Raw genomic sequence first — 22,583 nt, 5'->3', positions numbered from 1 at the left:
AGAACAGGAGGAGTAGGACACTTATTGAAATTTCCATTCTGCCAAAAACCCGGTCCAATGCATGTTTCACCCTAAATATTAAGGGGAAAAGCTCATCTCACATTCTCTCAATTTCATTGCAGTTTGTTTTCTGGCATTGGGAACGAAATAGGGAGTTTTGCTTTTGTTTCTGTTTTTTTCTTATCACAATGCAGTAAAACTCGGAGCAACTGACAACTGAGAACCTTGAAACAGTGAGTGAATTATTTGGATTGGTCACCTTGAAGAAGCCTAAAGAATTTGGCAGGTATTCAAAAGCCAGAGATTGAACGAGTTAAGGGTAAAATTGACCTGTCTTGCAGCTTTCTGTCCAAAGGACTGCCTCCTTTTATTGCAGCTTTGGAGTCTGAATTCTCTTGTTTAGAACACTGAGAAGTTTTGAAAGCCCTGACATATATCCATAAAACTCTGGTCGAGGAAACTGCTTCCTTCCACGCAGACACAGGTATCCAGGCAGCTTGCTCAGGCATACAGAGAGCAACTCAGAGCAAAGCAGCCTGTTCCCCTTGAGCTCTGTTCTCTTATTTCCTCGGAGTACATTCAACCGTCTGAGCATCTGACTCAGACATAGCAGAGATACTGTTGCTGCCAGAGGGTAATAGTTTGTTCTGTTTTCCTGGAATGCCCTTGCACTGAGAACATTAGAGGCTGGGGAACTCAATGAATTTTCCCACTAAGTGCATTTCTCACTAACTCTTCCTGCGTCTTATTTCTTCCTACCATTTTAGAGGGACAGCCATCCCACTTTTTAAGCCACCAGCTTGTCTGTGGAATCAGTTGAGTGCCTTTAATGCGTACAGAAGAGATGCTTACAGAGCAGGTAGCAGAAATAAGAATAGGAAGTTTCATTTTTCCGATCCCTTGGAGAACGAGATATTTCATGTAAGTGTATTTTTCTAGACATCTGAAACTTCTGCTCTAAACATCAAAATTTGTTTTTAACTTAGGGAAGTGGTATAGTGTAGTGGTTAAGCACACAGACTCTAAGACTCTGAGACAGATTGTCTGTATTTAAATGCTGACTCTGCCACTTTCTAGCTTTGTAACTTTGGGCACTGCACTTAACCCCTCTTACCTCAGTTTCCTTATCTGTAAAGTGGGGGTAATAATAGGCTCTATCTTACAGAGTTTTTGTGAGGATTAAACAGGATTAAGCGGGTTAATGTATGTAAAGCCCTTAGAACAATGCCAAATAAGTTAAATCATAGAAGAGTTGTTACTATTATTATTAATTCAACTATTTGTATACAAATATTGCTACAAAATGGTACTCACTTACTGTTTGTTTTACAGAATATATTGAACATCGAGTATCTCAGTGCGTTTGCACACAGAGAAGTAGTATAGTCATGCCTTCAGACAGTGCTGTGAAGATGTTGATGATGAAATAATAGTTAATATTGTTTACTGAGCAGGTTTCATGAGTGTTACTGGTAATTCCTACAATGAACCTCTAAGATAGGTATATTTGTAAATAGGTTTGGAGGATTTAAGTACTTGCCGAACTTCATGCATCTAGAAGCAGACGATTTGAGATGCAGACTCAGGGCTGTGTGACTCCAGAGCTGGTGCCCTTGGTCACCTCACCACACCGACTGGCGGCTAGGACTTCTTGTCCTCACACCAGTGTTTATTAAACTTGGGTGTGTGTTAGAATCACCCTGACACTGGCTAGACTGCTGGCTTCCACCTCAGAGGCTGAGAATTGGTGTATTAAGTTGCTAGGTGACGTTGATGCTGCTGGTCCAGAGATCAATCGCACTTTGAGAACTGCTAGCCTACACTAAATGACGCCAGGCTATTTTCAATACCATTCTTTAAAAAACTGTCTTTTTACCATCAGTTGCCCCTTGAAGCTATCAGTGTGTTCTTTTGCTTTCAAATTCTGTTACACACACATTCAGCTGTTTTTAAAGTCCTCTGTGACTCACATCTTATGGTATTGAATTTGTGGATTTTATGGGCAGCAGCTGCCCTTTGGAAGTTTCTTTCAGTTGCTGCTCAGTTCCCTGGTGCATTTGGTTCTTTAACTCTGCTAGGAGCTTGACTTACTTCCTTGCATGTTGCTTCTTTATGTTTTAATGTAGGAAAAGTTTTGAGTGACTAAGCTTAATGGATTTAAAATCTCCATCACATGCCACTTGCTCTGCTTTTCGATGTTGAGGGCTTCACAGCATCAGAGATTATTCTATAACAGAGCATAGCAAAAATCTAACACACCCTGGCTTGGCTTTTTAGACTCCTTAACACAGGAATCTCATTCCAAGGATCTGGTGTTTTGCATCTGTTTCTCCATATCTAGTCCTGTCTTTTATCAATATAGTTCTAAAATCCTGTGTCAGCCATGGAATCATCACAGAATTAGGTCTAGCAAGATTTTTTTCTTGGTAAAACTTTTTTTTTTTTTCCTCTTACAATAACAGAATATCTAGATTCTTGATTCCTGAGCTGTTCCTCTATAGCTTAACAGTGTAAGAGACAGAAAGCTCACAACTGTGGCTTCTTCCAATGTGATTCCTCACTCTATTAAAGCATAGATAACTTTGGGCGTACTTCTATGAGAAACCAGGTCATGAGGAGCTATGTTGGCTCACTTGTTCCCTTGATCTCATATTTATCTTTTGCATTGCTGTTTTGGCTGTTCGTGGTAAATTGAAGTAAACATAACCTTAAACATAGCTCAAGTCATCGTTCTAGACCAAACTTTGTGGTCTGGCTAATTCATATTTCCTCCTGGTTTCCTATTATAAACCCATACTTTTATTTCTGTATTGCTCAATACTTTAAACATACACCCTTTCTGTATTACTGTATGTCACTCATCTTCTATCCCTACTCTGTACCTACCTCTGGACTTAATGTTGAAAGAGAAAAATAAACATTTATTAGTTTAAACCCCTGTATTGGGGTTTCTGTTAACTTTTAACTGAATACATTCCTTAGCTGATCCTCTTATATTATCAGAATTCTGTAAAGTAGGACTATTCTACAATTAGTTATTTTAGTGGCTCAACAAAGTCATCAGAAACTGCAATTCTTGCCCTCTTTCTATTTTTCCATTCCCTGCACTACAGCAGATTACCTCATGGTTGCTTGATGACTGCAACAGTGCCAGACATCACATACGCTCATATTAATGTCTATCGTGGGTCTCTCTCTCTCTCTCTTTTTTTCTTTTTGACTGTGTTGGGTCTTCGTTGCTGTGCGTGGGCTTTCTCTAGTTGTGGCGAACGAGGTCTACTCTTCATTGTAGTGCACGGGCTTCTCACTGTGGTGGCTTCTCTTGTTTCAGAGCACGGGCTCTAGGCTTGCAGGCTTCAGTAGTTGCAGCACACAGGCTCAGTCATTTTGGCTGACGGGCTCTAGAGCGCAAGCTCAGTAGTTGTGGCGTGCGGGGTCAGTTGCTCCATGGCATGTGGGATCTTCCTGGACCAGGGCTCGAACCTGTGTCCCCTGTACTGGCAGGCGGATTCTTAACCACTTCGCCACCAAGGAAGTCCCTTGGGTCTCTCTTTTTTTTTTTTGAATTTTATTTATTTTTTTATACAGCAGGTTCTTATTAGTCATCAATTTTATACACATCAGTGTATACATGTCAATCCCAATCTCCCAATTCATCACACCACCACCACCACCCCCTGCTGCTTTCCCCCCTTAGTGTCCATACGTTTGTTCTCTGCATCTGTGTCTCAATTTCTGCCCTGCAAACCTGTTCATCTGTACCATTTTACAGGTGCCACATATATGCGTTAATATACGATATTTGTTTTTCTCTTTCTGACTTACTTCACTCCGTATGACAGTCTCTAAATTCATCCACATCTCTACAAATGACCCAATTTCGTTCCTTTTTATGGCTGAGTAATATTCCATTGTATATATGTACCACATCTTTATGCATTCGTCTGTTGATGGGCATTTAAGTTGCTTCCATGACATGGCTATTGTAAATAGTGCTGCAGTGAACACTGGGGTGTGTGTGTTTTTTTCAATTGTGGTTTTTTCTTGGTGTATGCCCAGTAGTGGGATTGCAGGGTCATATGGTAATTCTATGTTTAGTTTTTTAAGGAACCTCCCTATTGTTCTCCATAGTGGCTGTATCAATTTACATTCCCACCAACAGTGCAAGAGGGTTCCCTTTTCTCCACACCCTCTCCAGCATTTGTTGTTTGTAGATTTTCTGATGATACCCATTCTAACTGGTGTGAGATGATACCTCATTGTAGTTTTGATTTGCATTTCTCTAATAGTGCTGTTGAGCAGCTTTTCATCTGCTTCTTGGCCATCTGTATGTCTTCTTTGGAGAAATGTCTATTTATGTCTTCTGCCCATTTTTGGATTGGGTTGTTTGTTTCTTTAATATTGAGCTGCATGAGCTGTTTATATACTTTGGAGATTAATCCTTTGTCCGTTGATTCGTTTGCAAATATTTTCTCCCATTCTGAGGGTTGTCTTTTCGTCTTGTTTGTAGTTTCCTTTGCTTTGTAAAAGCTTTTAGGTTTCATTAGGTCCCATTTGCTTATTTTTGTTTTTATTTCCATTACTCTAGGAGGTGGGTCAAAAAAGATCTTGCTGTGATTTATGTCAAAGAGTGTTCTTCCTATGTTTTCATCTAAGAATTTTATAGTGTCTGCTCTTATATTTAGGTCTCTAATCCATTTTGAGATTATTTTTGTGTATGGTGTTAGGGAGTGTTCTAATTTCATTCTTTTACATGTAGCTGCCTGGTTTTCCCAGCACCACTTATTGAAGAGACTGTCTTTTCTCCATTGTATATCCTTGCCTCCTTTGTCATAGATTAGTTGACCATAGGTGCGTGGGTTTATCTCTGGGCTTTCTATCCTGTTCCATTGATCTATATCTCTGTTTTTGTGCCAGTACCGTATTGTCTTGATTACTGTAGCTTTGTAGTATAGCCTGAAGTCAGGGAGCCTGATTCCTCCAGCTCCGTTTTTTTCCCTCAAGACTGCTTTGGCTATTCGGGGTCTTCTGTATCTCCATACAAATTTTAAGATTTTTTGTTCTAGTTCTGTAAAAAAAATGCCATTGGTAATTTGGTAGGGATTGCATTGAATCTGTAGATTGCTTTGGGTAATATAGTCATTTTCACAATATTGATTCTTCCAATCCAGGAACATGGTATATCTCTCCATCTGTTGTTATCATCTTTAATTTCTTTCATCAGTGTCTTATAGTTTTCTGCATACAGGTCTTTTGTCTCCCTAGGTAGGTTTATTCCTAGGTATTTTATTCTTTTTGTTGTAGTGGCAAATGGGAGTGTTTCCTTAATTTCTCTTTCAGATTTTTCATCATTAGTATGTAGGAATGCAATAGATTTCTATGCATTAATTTTGTATCCTGCAGCTTTACCAAATTCATTGATTAGGTCTAGTAGTTTTCTGGTGGCATCTTTAGGATTCTCTATGTATAGTATCATGTCATCCGCAAACAGTGACAGTTTTACTTCTTCTTTTCCAATTTGTATTCCTTTTATTTCTTTTTGTTCTCTGATTGCTGTGGCTAGGACTTCCAAAACTATGTTGAGTAATAGTGGTGAGAGTGGACATCCTTGTCTTGTTCCTGATCTTAGAGGAATGCTTTCAGTTTTTCAACATTGAGAATGATGTTTGCTGTGGGTTTGTCATATGTGACCTTTATAATGTTGAGGTAGGTTCCATCTATGCCCACTTTCTGGAGAGTTTTTATCATAAATGGGTATTGAATTTTGTCAAAAGCTTTTTCTGCATCTATTGAGATGATCATACGGTTTTTCTTCTTCCATTTTTTAATATGGTGTATCACATTGATTGATTTGCGTATATTGAAGAATCCTTGCATTCCTGGGATAAACCTCACTTGATCATGGTGTATGGTCCTTTTAATGTGTTGTTGGATTCTGTTTGCTAGTATTTTGTTGAGGATTTTTGCATCTATATTCATGAGTGACATTGGTCTGTAATTTTCTTTTTTTGTAGTATCTTTGTCTGGTTTTGGTATCAGGGTGATGGTGGCCTCATAGAATGAGTTTGGGAGTGTTCCTTCTTCTGCAATTTTTTGGAAGAGTTTGAGAAGGATGGGTGTTAGCTCTTCTGTAAATGTTTGATAGAATTCACCTGTGAAGCCATCTGGTCCTGGACTTTTGTTTGTTGGAAGATTTTTAATCATAGTTTCAATTTCATTACTTGTGATTGATCTGTTCATATTTTCTGTTTCTTCCTGGTTCAGCCTTGGAAGGTTATACCTTTCTAAGAGTTTTCTATTTCTTCCTGGTTGTCCATTTTATTGGCGTAGAGTTGCTTGTAGTAGCCTCTTAGGATGCTTTGAATTTCTGCGGTGTCTTTTGTAACTTCTCCTTTTTCATTTCTAATTTTAATGATTTGAGTCCTCTCCCTCTTTTTCGTGATGAGTCTGGCTAATGGTTTATCAATTTGTTTATCTTCTCAAAGAACCAGCTTTTAGTTTTATCGATCTTTGCTGTTGTTTTCTTTGTTTCTATTTCATTTATTTCTGCTCTGATCTTTATGATTTCTTTCCTTCTACTATGGGTTTTGTTTGTTCTTCTTTCTCTAGTTCTTTTAGGTGTAACATTAGGTTGTTTATTTGAGATGTTGTTTCTTGAGGCAGGATTTTATTGCTGTAAACTTCCCTCTTAGAAATGCTTTTGCTGCATCCCATAGGTTTTGGATTGTCGTGTTTTCATTGTCATTTATCTCTAGGTATCCTTTGATTTCCTCTTTTGATTTCTTCAACGATCTCTTGGTTATTTAGTAATGTATTGTTTAGCCTCCACATGTTTGTGTTTTTTACGTTTTTTCCCCTGTAACTCATTTCTAATCTCATAGCGTTGTGGTCAGAAAAGATGCTTGATATGATTTCAATTTTCTTAAATTTACTGAGGCTTCATTTGTGACTCCAGGTGTGATCTATCCTGGAGAATGTTCCTTGTGCACTTGAGAAGAAAGTCTAATCTGCTGTTTTTGGATGGAATGTCTTATAAATATCAATTAAATCTATCTGGTCTGTTGTTTCATTTAAAGCTTCTGTTTCCTTATTTATTTTCGTTTTGGATGATCTGTCCATTGGTGTAAGTGAGGTGTTAAAGTCCCCCACTATTATTGTGTTACTGTCGATTTCCTCTTTTATAGCTGTTAGCAGTTGCCTTATGTATTGAGGTGCTCCTATGTTGGGTGCATATATATTTATAATTGTTATATCTTTTTCTTGGATTGATCCCTTGATCATTATGTAGTGTCCTTCCTTGTCTCTTGTAACCTTCTTTATTTTAAAGTCTATTTTATCTGATATGAGTATTGCTACTCCAGCTTTCTTTTGATTTCCATTTGCATGGAATATCTTTTTTCATCCCCTCACTTTCAGTCTGTATGTGTCCCTAGGTCTGAAGTGGGTCTCTTGTAGACAGAGACTACTGTCTCTGTCATATATATATATGGGTCTTGTTTATATATATATGGGTCTTGCATATATATGGGTCTTGTTTTTGTATCCATTCAGCGAGCCTGTGTCTTTTGGTTGGAGCATTTAATCCATTCACGTTTAAGGTAATTATTGATATGTGTGTTCCTGTTACCATTTTCTTAATTGTTTTGGGTTTGTTTTTGTAGGTCTTTTTCTTCTCTTGTGTTTCCCACTTAGAGAAGTTCCTTTAGCGTTTGTTGTAAAGCTGGTTTGGTGGTGCTGAATTCTCTTAGCTTTTGCTTGTTTATAAACCTTTTCATTTCTCCATGGAATCTGAATGAGATCCTTGACAGGTAGAGTAATCTTGGTTGTAGGTTCTTCCCTTTCATCACTTTAAATATGTCATGCCACTCCTTTCTGGCTTGTAGAGTTTCTGCTGAGAAATCAGCTGTTAACCTTATGGAAGTTCCCTTGTATGTTATTTGTCTTTTTTCCCTTGTTGCTTTCAATAATTTTTCTTTGTTTTTATTTTTTGCCAGTTTGATTACTATGTGTCTCGGCATGTTTCTCCTTGGGTTTATCCTGTATGGGACTCTCTGCACTTCCTGGACTTGGGTGGCTGTTTCCTTTCCCATGTTAGGGAAGTTCTCGACTATAATCTCTTCAAATATTTTCTCTGGTCCTTTCTCTCTCTCTTCTCCTTCTGGAACCCCTATAATGCGAATGTTGTTGCATTTAATGTTGTCCCAGAGGTCTCTTACACTGTTTTCATTTCTTTTCATTCTTTTTTCTTTATTCTGTTCCACAGCAGTGAGTTCCACTATTCTGTCTTCCAAGTCACCTATCTGTTCTTCTGCCTCAGTTATTCTGCTGTTGATTCCTTCTGTTGTATTTTTCATTTTGGTTATTGTATTGTTCATCTCTGTTTGTTCTTTAATTCTTGTAGGTCTTTGTTAAACATGTCTTGCATCTTCTCAATCTTTGCCTCCATTCTTTTTACTAAGTCCTGGATCATCTTCACTATCATTATTCTGAATTCTTTTTCTGGAAGGTTGCCTATCTCCACTTCATTTAGTTGTTTTTCTGGGGTTTTATCTTGCTCCCTCATCTGGTACATAGCCCTTTGTATTTTCATCTTGTCTATCTTTCTGTGAATGTGGTTTTTGTTCCACAGGCTTCAGGAATGTAGTTCTTCTTGCTTCTGCTGTCTGCCCTCTGGTGGATGAGGCTATCGTGTCTCTTTTTAAGAGAAGGAAAATATTCCTCCAAAGTCTCAGCAGACTTCTCCTCATGTCTCATTGGATTGAATTGGGTCACATGCCCACACCAAACCAAACCTTTGCCTAGAGTGATAAAACACCCATGCTGGGAAGGGCGATAGGTTCTGTATTCCCTTTTAAAAAGTGGCTACGTGGAGGACATCTAATAAAATCAAGTTCTGTTAGGAGGAAGAAGTGCAGTTGCTGGGGTAGCAACTGACCGTTGCCAAAATATGGCTGGCCTCCTTGGCCTGAGTCATTTTCATGGATTCGTGAACCACTGAGGAGTGTTCCTTAGAGAGATATGGAATATTCTGGTAACGTGACATGAGGGAACAAAAACTCACTTTTATTTGAACAAGTTAATTTAATTGGGAAATAAATGTTGTCATATAATCTATAGAATAGTGCAGGATGATGAAATCCCATCTAAGAGAGATAAAACTACAGTTAGAGGAGGTATTTTGTTTTAGAAGTCATTATTAAAGATATGCTACAAAATTGCCTGTACAGAAGATTTACTTTCACTTTACTTTTTGAGTAACTTAAGCTTCTTGGAGAATAATTCTTTTCTAAGGCAGGTACATTAATACAAATATATGAAAAATGAGAGGCTGCAAAGAATGAGAAGAGAGTGAGATGGTGTGACTTCCTAGCAGTGGTTTATTTTTTAGGTGAAGACTTGAGGTGATTCTTTTTTTAAAAAAAATAATTAATTAATTAATTAATTAATTAATTTGGCTGTGTTGGGTCTTCGTTTCTTTGCGAGGGCTTTCTCTAGTTGCGGCGAGTGGGGGCCACTCTTAATTGTGGTGCGCGGACCTCTCACTGTCGCGGCCTCTCTTGTTGCGGAGCACAAGCTCCAGACACGCAGGCTCAGTAGTTGTGGCTCATGGGCCTAGTTGCTCCGCAGCATGTGGGATCTTCCCAGACCAGGGCTCGAACCCGTGTCCCCTGCATTGGCATGCAGATTCTCAACCACTTCGCCACCAGGGAAGCCCAAGACTTGAGGTGATTCTTAATTAAGTTTTGCAGAGCCTTGCTGAGAAATTTGATCTCAGCACCTGAGATTTGTTCCCAGCAGGAGCTCACGAGCTTTAGTGGTTTGTAAGGATGACTGAAGAGTCTGGCAACCTCAGAACCATGACATCTGGGTTCAGAAGAACACAAAGAAGGATGCCTGACTTTTATGATTAGAAGATAATTTTTAAAAAGATATTTACAAGTGAGTAGAACTAGGTAAATATATCATGAATAAATCAGGTAGGCCTATCTAAGCAAAATTACAAAACAGATGATAATAAATTGTATGTGTTTTTTTGGAGACATCCACTTGAAAAGATCGATGTTTTTGAGTCCAGCTATCACTCAAGGTAGAATTAACAATAATTACTTTTTGACTAATAAAAAGAATATCTTTTTTCCCCCATTGTTAGTGGTTCTTGGTAGCAGCCTGTATAATTTCCTTAAAGGTCTGCATTGGCATGGTTAGTGTAAGTTGTGCCCTTTCCCATTAGTATATAGCTATGGAATTTAAGAATGATTCTCCTTTTCGAAAAACATTTTCTTATTCTTCAGTTCTTGTTATTTGGCCAGGTAGCTACAAAATGATTTTATATTCGAGACCAACACAACTCTTAAAGGGGTATTTACCTGTTTATTGCTTCACATTTTATAATTTTATTTATAAAAATTTTAATATGAGCTTGAAATTTTAACCAATAACACTGAAAACACAGATCAAATTTGATTTTGTCGTAGTATTTGGACAAGAAATGGATCTCTTACTTGCCCCTACTAGAGCCATAGTTACTCTAAATATTCAGTTCTCCTTAAGACCTCTGCCAGGCATTATGCTTCGTGGCAACCCTAATGCCAGTCATTATGATGCCTGTAATCTATATATGAATCCTGGGCTCAAATTCCAGGTCTGCCACTTACTAGATGACTAAATTTGTAACTTGGGGCAAGATACTTAGTCTCTCTGTGCCTCAGTTTCCCCACCTATAAAACGGGAGCTAATAATATTATTTATCTCAAAGTTGTTATGAGGATTGAATTAGTTAAAATAGGTAAAGTCATTTAGAACAGTGTCTGGTCTAATAAGCATGCAATAAGCATTAGCTAATATTATTCCAATAGTTATTTAGAAAAATAAAAACAATTTTCAATCCTTGCAAGAGATGGGTGGGGTCTGTTAAAAATCTTTATGGAGAAAATTATAAAACATTAAAAAATATTTTATATTAATTATTTTATATATGTTAAATATAATGCCTGAAAGTGGAGAGGTGCCATGTTCATAGATTCAAGGAATCCCATAACATAATGATGTACATCAAATTATATTAAGTCAAATTATAAATAAATTCATTTCCAGGCAAAATACCAATTAGGTTTTTTTTTGCCATGAAATTTGATGTTGATCCAAAATTTATATGGAAGAATCAAGATCCAAGAATAACCAAGACAAAGAACAAGATTGGAGAATTGCCTTACCAGGTATCAATTCTCATTATAAAACTGTAGTAATTAAAACAGTGTGCTGTTAACTAGAGGTAAACTAGAAGGAAGGTGGAATAGAAAAGAGAATTCAAGAGACACCGACATAAAATGGAAATTTTTATTTTAAAAAAAGGTTGCAAATTAATGAGTGAAGGATAAACACTGTAGGGACAATTGGCTATCCACATTTAAAAATTAAACTATTTCTCTACTCAAACTGTATAAGAAAGAATAAAGATGCATGGAAGGTCTAAATGTAAACGTATATTTAGAAAGAACTGAAAGTACCCAGCCCAAAGTCATGATGATGAGGACACAGAGTAGGGTAGAGAGTTAGACTTCAGTTATATCTAGATTGATTTCTTTTTTACAAGACTGGAATCAGTTATGAATAGCTGGAATAGGGATATTTGCTATCTCAGTCACTCTATTTTTGTGTTTTCAAAATTTCTCAAAACGAAAAATACAGAAAATAAAAAATACAGAACATGACAACTCTGTAATTGATGAAGAAATTTTTCCTATTTTTTGGACTGAATTCTTGGGGACTTTCATACAAAAAGATTTGAAGTACCCTGCACATATCAGCATTTATATCAGAAAAGGCTAGCCCATCATGGATTTGAGTGTCCACCACAGAAGTGGACAGTTAGATAAAAAGAGCAGAAGATGTGGACTAGGACCAAGATAAAAGCATTGCCATAGTCATTCTTGGCTGAGAATTTCATCATTGGTCTTATAAAAAGAATTCATGCAAATACTGTCTTCACATTGTATGCTTTCATGTATTCAATCTATCGAACACATATTTATTGAATATCTAATCTGTATTAGGCGTGAAGCTAACTACTGAGGATTCAGCAGTGCAGGGCAAGATCCCTACGCTCAAGGTTAATCTGTAGTGAGAAGGATGTACTTCAAAATAATAATTACTCAGGTAAATATATCACTACAAAATTTGATCTTGCTATAAAAGAAAACTAATGACAATTGTGTTATCTGGAATTTATCCTCAAATTTACTGAAGAAAACACTTTATATTCAATAGTTAGAATCAGTTCTTTGCCAGTTACCAATTCATTGCCCCTCATCTCTAGTTCCACACATCATAATCCTGTGTAGAATTGTGAGTAAAAGGTGTTATGTGTTTTCTTAGTTTGTGATTCATTAAAAAAAGGGGATGATTCTTTGCTCAAAACTTTGTTCCAGAGTTAAAGTCTGTGTAGTAGGTTGAATAATGGCTCCCGAAGGTATCCAGGTCCTAATCCCTGGAACCTGTGAATATAACCTTATTTGGAAATAGGGTCTTTGTGGATGTAATTAAATTAAGACAAGATTATACTATCTTAGAATGGACCCTAAATTCAATATGATTGGTATCCTTAAAAGAAGAAGAAATTTGCACAAGAAAATATCAAAACACTTGGAAACTAAACAGCACACTATAAATAAACACCATATTCTAAATATTCATAGAGGAAGTCTGAAAGGAAATGAAAAAAATGCATTGAACTGAATAAAAATGTACCATATTAAAGTTTGTGGGACATTCCTAAAGCACTTAAAAGGAAGTTTATAGCACTCAACACGTATATTTGAAAAGAGGAAAATTCTCAAATCAATAGTCTAAAGCTCTCACCTCAAGAACCTAGAAAAAGGAAGAGCAAAATAAACCCAAACCAAACAGAAGGAAGAAAATAATAAAGATAAAAGCAGAAATAAAAGAAAGTGAAAATAGAGAATAAAGAAAATCAATGAAACAAAGAGCTGGAACTATGAAAAACATCCATAAAGTTGACAACCCCTCTAGGAAGACTGTGTGAGGCAAAAAGAGAAAGGGCATGAATCACCAATATCAGGAAGAAAAGGGGATATCTCTAAAAACAATGCAGACATCAAAATGATGATAAGGGAATACTGCAAACAGTTCTATACACAGAAATTTGACAATTTAAATGAACTGAACAAATTCCTCAAAAAAAACAAACTATTGCATCTCACCCAATATGAAATAAATAATTTGAATAGCCCCATGAATACTAAATAAATTGAATTTGTAATAAAAAAAATAAACTCCCTCAAAAGAAGTCTCCAAGTCCAGATTGTTTCACTAGAGAATCCTACTAACCACTTAAAGAATTAATACTAATTCTACAACATCTCTTCTAGAAAGAAGAAGAGAGGGAACCCTTCTTAATTTATTTCATGAAGCTTGTTTTACCCTGATACCAAAACCAGACAAAGACAGTACAAAAAAAAAAGAAAACCATAGACAATGTTTCTCATGAATATAGATGCAGAAATCAAAATCCTTAACAAAATATTGATAAATAGAATTCTTCAATATATGAAAAGAATTACATTCCACAACCAAATGGAGTTTATCCCAGGGATGCAAGAAGGAATTTAGAAGTCCATTGAATGGTTTTGTTTTTTAAAAAGATTTGAGCATAGAATAAAATATAAAACTATGGAAAATTTTTGTATTTACTTATTTTCTTTCTTTAAACACAGAATATGCTCAATAGTGCTATGAAGTGCTCCGTGCTGTTTAGTATTATGTGAGCTGCACACACCCAGGAATATAATCTATGCTGTTGATTCTATTATCTTTTACTAGTTATACAATTTCCTTTACAACAAACTTATAGCAGTTTTGTTTTTGTGTATTTTCATAAATAGCATTTCAAGAAAACTATAACTATAAAATTGTTTTTATTTATTTATTTTTTATTGGAATATAGTTGCTTTACCATGTTGTGTCAGTTCCTTTTGTACAGCAGAGTGAATCAGCTATACGTATACATATATCCCCTCCCTCCCGGATTTCCTTCCCATCTAGGTCACCACAGAGCACCGAGTAGAGTTCCCTGTGCTATACAGTAGGTTCTCACTAGTTATCTATTTTATACATAGTGGTGTATATATGTCAATCCCAATCCCCCATTTCATCCCACCCCCCCTTTCCCTCCTTGGTGTCCATACGTTTGTTCTGTACGTCTGTGTCTCTATTTCTGCTTTGCAAGTAGGTTCATCTGTACCATTTTTCTAGATTCCACATATATGTGTTAATATACGATATTTGTTTTTCTCTTTCTGAGTTAGTTCACTCTCTATGACAGTCCCTAGGTCCATCCATGTCTCTGCCGGAGAAAACCATAATTCCAAAAGATACATGCACCCCAGTGTTCATTGCAGCACTATTTACAATAGCCAAAATTGTTTTTAAAATGAATATCTAAAATATCTAAAATCGCTGCATTGTTTTATTAATAATATGCATATTTTGGCTTGTTAAAATCATCTTAGTAAATGATTACACTTACAAATATAAATTTAGTTGAATCATTGCCTCTATTGAATATCCAGTGATCAAGCATTGTCAATTTCAAAAGGTCTTTAAATCAAAGCAGTCTTTCTCCTACTCCCTCTTAGAAATAAGTCATGAAAATGAAAGAGCATGCAATATATTTTTATCTAATATGAAATTAACATTAACGCTAGGAAATTATTTTAAATATTTTACAGAGAGTCTTGTTGAGATCCAGATCAAAGCACCTTTATGGCTGCCTTAGAATGTAATGTGCCAGTACCAAGCATCAGCTTTATTTTCATTTGGATCTGTATAGATATTATTTCTAGGTGTTTGAATGTTTTTTTATGTAAGATTACCTAGAATACATCCCAATGATTAGACCATAATGAAAGACAGTTTACATAGCTGAGTATTATCATTTTTCAATGGTAGGCAGTATAAACGAGAATAGAATAACAAAAGCAAACAAGAATGACAGAAACAACAACTAAAATTTTTTTTAAATCTTAAAAATTACATTTATCAAGGCGAGGATTTTTCTTCATAATTTTATCTGGAAATGGGTACAATATTGGTAGGTAGGAATGTGTAGTAGATTATTATTGTGTTTAATATTACTTTGTATAAAAATATTGGCATTCATGTTCCTAGGACCACTGTGGTTTTTATTTTTATGAAGACCCAGTAGCAAGCACATTTGTAACATGAAAGAGTTGGATTCAATTCCGTTTATGTAAACGCAACCTCATACACAGAGCTCATTAGTTTATCCTCAACTGATATATAAATTATTGAACCAATCTTCATCTGCCAGCTAAGTGGAATATGAGATCTCACAGCAATATTTATTAATTTCTATGAGGACTTTATTTCTACCCTGCTTCTGAAAGATACAAAGAGGAAATTGCAGCTTTTGTGGTTTCTTAAGGAATGAATACAGTCTAAATGACCCTAAACTTCAAGCAGGAGTTGAACTTTAGGATTTCTTTTGTTGGCTTACCTCCAGCTGCCTTATAAGAAGAACATGATTTTTGATTCATATTTATATTTTCAGATGTTGACTCATCCCCTTCACTGATTTTGTCTTTTTATTTAAGAAAATATCCTTCATGAATGATTGAATTGTTAGACTCATGCATCCATTTGCTCTGTCTCCTGATATTACAAAGACTTTTTTCAGAAAATGACATTACAAGATTCCTGGCAAATGATTGGATTGGCAAATAATTCAGGCAGATGTGAAAATAATATCAATGACAAATCAGAAAAATTCAATACATATAACAGTACCAAGCATTCATGAGGATGTGGGGGAAGATGAAACCACATACATGTTGGTTGGAGTGTAAATTGGTTTGCTGACTTTGGAGAGCAATTTGTGAGTACTTTGTAGAGGTGAATTTGCACCTGGTGTCCATCCTACTATTTTATTACTTCTTTACCCTAGAAAACCTCAGGCATTTGTGCACAGGGAGAGTCTTTGAGCAGGTTTGTAACAAGGGAAAGAATCCGTTTAACAGTGCATAAATGTATAAACCATTGTTTATTCAAACAATTACTATGCAAAGATTTGTAATGAATGTTCCAGATCTACAAGAGTAAGTATGGTTTATTTCAAAAATGCAATGCTGAATAAAAAAGAGTAAGTTGCAAATTATACTTTAAGTATAATTCATTTATGTAGAATTTAAAAATAGTACTATTTATGGATGCTACATATGTAATGAAGTAGAAGAACATCATGAATATAATACACATCAGCATTAGGATAGTGGTTACTGCTGGGGAGGAAGATGGCAGATTGAGGAAGATGGCAGATTGAGGGTAGAGATGTAGGTGTAACATTTCATTTTTTAGAAAAGAAAGTGAAAGAATTGAAGTAAAGAAAGCAAAATATTAGTGTATGCTTAATCTTGGTATTTTAGCATTGTTACACTTACAGGTATCTGTCACATTGTATTTTGTACTCATATTTTTAAATGGTTTTATAGTTAAGGAAAAAAAATCCTAATTACTGGTTGTGAAGGGCTGAGTTCAACCAGGTGAATGTCAATTTCATGGGGTAAAATCACCCCATGAAGTAGGGAATTGAAGAGGTTTTCTCCTAAGCTGGCCCAAGGGAGTAGCAAGAGGAATTAATTTATCAAGGAATGAACTTTGAAAATAGACCAGGACATATTGCTATTCTCATGGGAACTTAATCTCTTTCAAATAGTCTTCTTTAAAGAAACCTTGAGAAGTTAACTTCTCCAATGCTCATATTTTCTCAGTAATAAAAAAAATAATGATAATAATATTGCATAACATTTAATAAGCACTTATATTCACATTCTGCTAATGATTTATACATTTGTCTCATCTAATCCTCACAATGTCTCTATGAAGTAGGTATTATTATAAACCACAGTTAAAGATGGGCCAAGTGCTTTCCCTACTCACATGGCAGAGGTAGTACATTGCAATAGCAAGATTAACCATTAGAGGCCTTTACAGAACAATAGATTAATAAGTAAATCAGTGAAACATTAAAGGTAATGGGGATGGTCCTTTCAACATCCCTCTGCTCTCATTTTATAGTAGACTGCCCCACTGAGTTGCTACCAAAATAGTTTGTTAATTAATTTAAGAAAGATTAAGTTTATGTACTGACAGACACTGTACCATCCCTTTTGAATATAACATTTAACAGAGTTTCTTTTTGTTTTAGTGCTAGGAACTTAAAAGCTAGTGAGTATGAATATGTGAATATTCAAAATATTTTTTAAACTTATATAAACATAAGTTTATATTAACGGACATCTGTCTAAATAGAAAAGACATTGCTACTTCTGAATTTCCTTCCACCTCAAAAAATTCTGTTTGTGTAGTTAGATTGATTAGATATTAATTCTACTTCTGAGAAATAATAATCTTTTTATTAAGAAATAGAAATTGCTCATTTGAGCATTAAAAGATTTTAAAATTGAGAAATTGTGTAGGTAGAGTTTTGATATAATAAAATCGAAGCAGAAAAATTACCTAAAATATACTTTATATTTTTTCCTCTCAGAAATAGGAGAAAACTGATGAGGATGGGGTGGTATTTTGTACTGGACCAAAAAAGCTAAGTTTCTGAAGTTATTTGGGAGGAGGCTTAAGTTTTATTTTAGAATTAATTGTAGTTAAATTTATTGAGCCATTAGATGCTCCTATAGGTAATTACTATTTTCCATGCACTGGACTGTGCCTTTTTACGAGTAGGATCTCACGCAGTCCTGACAACGTTGTGTACTCATTTTGCCGATGAGAAAACTGAGGCTGTGAGAGGGGAAGTAAAGGGCTCAAGGTCACACAACTTGAGAATAGCAGAGTCATGACTCAACCTAGAGTAGGATTCAGATCCAGGTAGGCAACTCTGCTTTTGTGCCTCCTTCAGTTTGTTATGGTGTCCCAGTGTGAAAACCTCTATAACTGGTTTTGGGAAGAGCAGGTGAATCTGAGCTCTGAAACCTGCAACCCTTTGTGTGTGTGTGTGTGTGTGTGTCAGGCTGAGCACTTTTTGCTTCTTTATGAGAAACAGTCATAATTAAGGGCAATAGCTTAAGGAAATACCTCAATAAGAGAGTTCTTAAAGATGGGATAGAGTTTAATGAAAAAAATGTTCTGCTTGGAAAACATGCTAGGTAACTATGAATGGTTTTTTCTCCTTTTCATCCATAAAAAGGTTAGAAGTGTAGTACTCTGAATTACTTTTCAGGCAGAGAAACTATAAAACACTGTGAAATAGAGAAGCAGGATTCAGAATATTGCATTTTGTTTTTTATTACAAAAGAAATAAATGCACATGGTAGAAGATTAGAAAATACTGATAATCAAAGAAAAGAAAAAAATTTACAAAATCTGTAACTATCGTTGAGTGATAAACACCACCATTACTTTGGTGTGCATAACTCTATGTATGTTCTTTAAAAATCAAATCATGTTGTGGAACCTGTTTTGTTACTTGATTATAGCTTTTTTAAAGGTTAAAGGCATTTATTTTTGTACTTTAGGGCATAAATGGAGCTACAGAAATGTCGATACAATAAGTGTATATCCATGAGATTTTGGACTACCTTTCCATAAATCTCACTTGAATGCAGCGTTATTTTCTTCTGTTTTTTATTCAAGGTGGTGCATCACAATTATGATGTAGTCCTTTTTTTTTTTTCCTAAAGATTTTCTTTTTTTTTTGATGTGGACCATTTTTTAAAGTCTTTACTGAATTTGTTACAATGTTGCTTCTGTTTTTTATGTTTTGGTTTTTTGGCCGCGAGGCATGTGGGATCTTAGAACCCGCACCCCATGCATTGGAAGGCAAAGTCGTAACCACTGGACCACCAGGGAAGTTCCTATGATGTAGTTCTTGATGCTAGCTACTGGGTGACTGTCAGGACTTTCATGAAATGAACTGTGAAATTGACAAACCCATATGTCAATTATGGTTCTTCCAGGTTGGAAGACTAATCCAGGGCCAAAATTAAAACAGAGATAACCATAATTTTTGAAAGGTAGAAGAGATCCTACAGAGTGAGTATATATGTTACACACAAGGAAAGAGAGAAAATATTCCGAAACAGTGTCCAGGGCCATACAACTAGTTACTGGTGAGAGATTGCAACTGAAATCCAGCTGTTCTAACTTCTGGTCCATTGCTTTTTCATCTATTGCATGTGTCTGTCACTAAGGAGCCCATTTCATGAGATTGCAGAATAGCACTGTGTGGTCTGGCTTTCTTAGGGGCAATGTTTCCAACCTCCAGACTCATAGCCCTACATAAAGAGAGGGCTCCTGGGGGCTTCCCTGGTGGCGCAGTGGTTGAGAATCTGCCTGCTAATGCAGGGGACACGGGTTCGAGCCCTGGTCTGGGAAGATCCCACATGCCGCGGAGCGACTAGGCCCGTGAGCCACAACTACTGGAGCCTGTGCGTCTGGAGCCTGTGCTCCGCAACAAGAGAGGCCACGATAGTGAGAGGCCCGCGCACCGCGATGAAGAGTGGCCCCCGCTTGCCGCAACTAGAGAAAGCCCTCGCACAGAAACGAAGACCCAACACAGCCATAAGTAAATAAATAAATAATTAAAAAAAAAAAAAAAAGAGGGTTCCTGGGAACCTCTCCACCATTAAGAAATTCCACGAAGCAGAGTAATTGTCCCTATTAACTCTTTAAGTCCTGTCTATCATGGGAAGAAGAGAATGACCATTCTTGGATCTTAGGATTTAGGACAGCCATTGGAAAGATTTTTAAATTTATTTTTAAAGTCCTATGAGATATAAGGCATGGTGGGAGTTTAAGGTGGAGGGATAAATGTGGGGCAGAAGCTGGCCAGAAGATAGCCAAAGATTTAACTTCACCAATAGGAATGTTTTTCTTTCTTGTCCTCCCTCTGTCAGTTGTCATCATCCTCTTCATCATCACTATGATTTTTTAAAAAAATCTAATGTATCTCATACTCACTATAGTCAGACATTGAATTCAGTGTTTTCATATGCATTATCTCATTTAATCTTATGAATCAAATTGTTATTCCCGTCGTACAAATTAGCAAACTGAGGCTCAAGTGACCTTAAGTAATTTGGTCAAGGGCTTCCTAGCTGGTAATCCAGCTAGGATTCTAACTTAAGTCTTTGGGTCTCCAGAACCCATGCTCTTTACAATCTATTACACTATTCCTCTTATAAGCATCCGTGAGGGGTTGAGGTTCAAAAACCCATGTCAGATTGCAGAGTAGTCTTGAACTTGATATGGACAGTGGCATGAAAAGGAGGTCTGAGCTGGGGCACATGAGGTCTACGGCAGTGAGCTTTCTAGTTCACACAGTCCAGTACTAGAAATTTGATTTCTCTGTCTATCCTTGAGGTCATGCTGGGAGTGGGGGTGTGAGAAGGATCCAACATGATCAGGCTGAAGGTCAGAGCTGTACTATTTTTCTAGGAGGAAAGAGATGAAAATTAGGAATCAGGGCAGACATCCAGCTGGGTAGAATGCCTCTGAGATTCATGCCAGATGCTCATGAAGGTACCACGGGGACACAGTTCACTCTGAACACCCTACACACAGGCATTGATGTAGCAGACTAATTCCAGAAGAAATATGTGTATTTTTTACATATGACACCTGTTTCCAAAAAAGAAACTGTAGTGGAACTAAGTGCAGCTTACGTGTTATGCTCAGTTCTTGGCTAATGAGACCCTTATGTGTGTTCAGGCTCAAGACACAGATGGGAATGGTGAGGATCTCCAGCTAAAGAAAAAAATGCAAGTGACCATGGGATGGTGAAGGAGCCTACTCAAGATAATAGATGTCACCCTGGGAAGTAGAGGGACAGATTTCTCTATCTATTGCTGCTGGTAAGGGGTGCACATTTTTCAATTTGAATATCTATAGCGGTAATTCTCAAAGTGTGGTCCCCAGACCAACAGCACCAGAATCACATGGGAATTTATTGGAAATGCACACTCTCAGGCTCCACCCCAAACCTAATTAATTAGACACTCTGAGGGTGATGACAGACCTTCCAGGTGACTGGGATGCAACTGAAGTCTGAGACCCACTCACCTGCAGCATTACAGCATTTATTTATCAAAGCAACCATATGACTTATGTACTGTCATCTTTGTTTTGCAGAAGGGAAATCCAGGAAATGTCAAGTTAATGTTAAGTATCATGCCCAAGATTACACAACTAGTAGATAGTAAAATTGAGATTAAACTTCACTGTTATATGGCTGTAGTTATGTATGCTTCCAGATATTTTTAACTTAACTGAATTTAATCTTTTAGTTAATGTGTCTGGATATTTTCTTCAGAGGTGATTACCATATCATGTATATCATATGTCATATCATGACATGTCATATATCATGCCATATATCATATATAATATTACATCATATTATATCACACTATATATTTATTTTGCCTCTAACATAACATTTAAATGATATAATAGGAGCCACCTTCTACATGGAATTATCTTGAAGAGCTTCCATATTATCCACCTTTCCCTCCTTTTCCCTTTAGCTCTTTTACTTCCACAATTTATTTTGAATTTCAATGCTATAAAAGTTGAGAATAGTCCAATAAGCAACACTATCTTCTTTATTTAGAATTACCAGTTAACATCTTGCCACATATGCTTTCTCTTTCTCTTTCTGTGTGTATATAATCATGTGTATCAAACATCAAACATTTTCCTGAATTATTAGAAATAAGTTGCAGATGTTATAACAGTTCACCTTTAAATAATTTAATGTGTATCTCCAAGGACAGGAACTTTCTCTTATATAACTACAATACCACTAGACACCAAATAAGTTTAACATTTGTTCAGTAATATTATCAACTATTTGGTCCATATTCAGATTTCTCCAATTATTAAAGAAAAATCACATGTTTTTTTAAATTCAAAATGCAACATAAATCATGCAATGCATTTTGCTGTCATGTCTTTTATTTATTTATTTATTTTTACTTTATTTTCTGAAGTGAAAAAATAAATTGTATTTTATTGCAAAAGAATTTACATTAAAATTAAGGGCTTCCTGCAACTATCAATCTAGATGTTTGCATAACATCTGAGATATTTTTATTCAAGTATTCATTTATTTATTTATTTATTTATTTATTTATTTATTTATTTTTTCATGTAATGTCTGAAACATTTATATTAACATATTTCCATACATATTTCCATACAAATACAAATATAAGATTTTTAGAAATTTCATGTAATGTCTGAAACATTTATATTAACATGTTTCCATACAAATAACCCAATGAAAGTTTAGTATTAGTTGTTTTGTTTGTTTTTTTATACTGCAGGTTCTTATTAGGCATCAGTTTTATACACATCAGTGTATACATGTCAATCCCAATCGCCCAATTCAGCACACCACCATCCCCACCCCACCGCAGTTTTCCCCCCTTGGTGTCCATATGTCCATTCTCTACATCTGTGTCTCAACTTCTGCCCTGCAAACTGGCTCATCTGTACCATTTTTCTAGGTTCCGCATACATGCATTAATATA

The 22,583-nt window shown here is 36.0% G+C and overlaps 1 protein-coding gene across 13 annotated transcripts in view; it reads left to right on the top strand.

Annotated features, from left to right (window-relative positions):
* Positions 1-22,583, top strand: part of GRXCR1 (glutaredoxin and cysteine rich domain containing 1) — a 339,725-nt gene that overhangs the window by 14,963 nt on the left and 302,179 nt on the right. For 3 of the 13 annotated variants that reach the window (XR_009503460.1, XR_009503456.1, XR_009503455.1), the window contains exon 3: positions 20,761-20,903. The exons of the other annotated variants lie outside the window; for them this stretch is intronic. The gene's annotated coding sequence lies outside the window, so the exon portion shown is untranslated. The remainder of the gene's footprint in view (positions 1-20,760; positions 20,904-22,583) is intronic. 13 annotated transcript variants of the gene reach the window in all.

Source organism: Balaenoptera ricei, chromosome 5 (assembly GCF_028023285.1).
Source record: "Balaenoptera ricei isolate mBalRic1 chromosome 5, mBalRic1.hap2, whole genome shotgun sequence".
Classification (NCBI taxonomy): Eukaryota; Metazoa; Chordata; class Mammalia; order Artiodactyla; family Balaenopteridae; genus Balaenoptera; species Balaenoptera ricei.
The sequence above is the reverse complement of the archived record's forward strand: the minus strand, read 5'-3'. Positions and strand labels throughout refer to the sequence as shown.